Source organism: Rattus rattus, chromosome 7 (assembly GCF_011064425.1).
Source record: "Rattus rattus isolate New Zealand chromosome 7, Rrattus_CSIRO_v1, whole genome shotgun sequence".
Classification (NCBI taxonomy): Eukaryota; Metazoa; Chordata; class Mammalia; order Rodentia; family Muridae; genus Rattus; species Rattus rattus.
Window position 1 is genome coordinate 49,538,295 of NC_046160.1, and position 661 is coordinate 49,538,955.

The 661-nt window shown below is 43.0% G+C and overlaps 1 pseudogene; it reads left to right on the top strand.

Annotated features, from left to right (window-relative positions):
• Positions 1 to 526: 526 nt before the first annotated feature.
• Positions 527 to 661, top strand: part of LOC116906058 — a 3,244-nt pseudogene continuing 3,109 nt past the window's right edge.

The window sequence follows — 661 nt, forward strand, 5'->3', positions numbered from 1 at the left end:
GGAGATTCCCATCTGGGTGCTGGTTAGGATTCGGTGATTCTCCTGGATTGGAGAAGAGACCCGCCCTCCTCTGTATTTCCAGAGTGGTCTTTGTCTGTGTGTCTTAGGTCTTGTTTTGTGTTACTGAAGTTAGGGCTAGAACACACAACTTGTTAGTTGAGATTCTGGTTGAGAAGGAGGAGTGAAGTAGAATCTGCTCCCCTTCATCTGTTTTTGGTGAGCTCACAGAAGCTCCCATCTGAATCAGTTCGGTTTTGTGATGATCTCGCAGTGGCCTCTTGTTTTTTGTTTTTGTGCGCACTTCTATTTTTTTGTCTGTTAATCTTTTGATTGTCTTTCTGTGTGACTGAATGCTTTTGTCCTTTTTGGCGGACCTCTATTTTCTGGACTCTCTTCTTCTTTTCTCACCATCCCACTTGAGATGCTTGTTAGTAGCTGTTACAGGAAATACAGAATCCTACTAGAGGCCAGAAAAAATATTCCAGACACGGATGGAAGGCCCTCACTTCTGCCTGTTGACTTCAATATGCCTGAAGGTAGGGAATGCTACAAGTCTTATACCAGGCTCTAATGGTGGGTCTCTGAGGGGCTAAAAAAACGCCCCACCAATTTGACTAAAGTAAGAAAATACATATAAAAGAAAAGTTGCAGAAACTTGAAG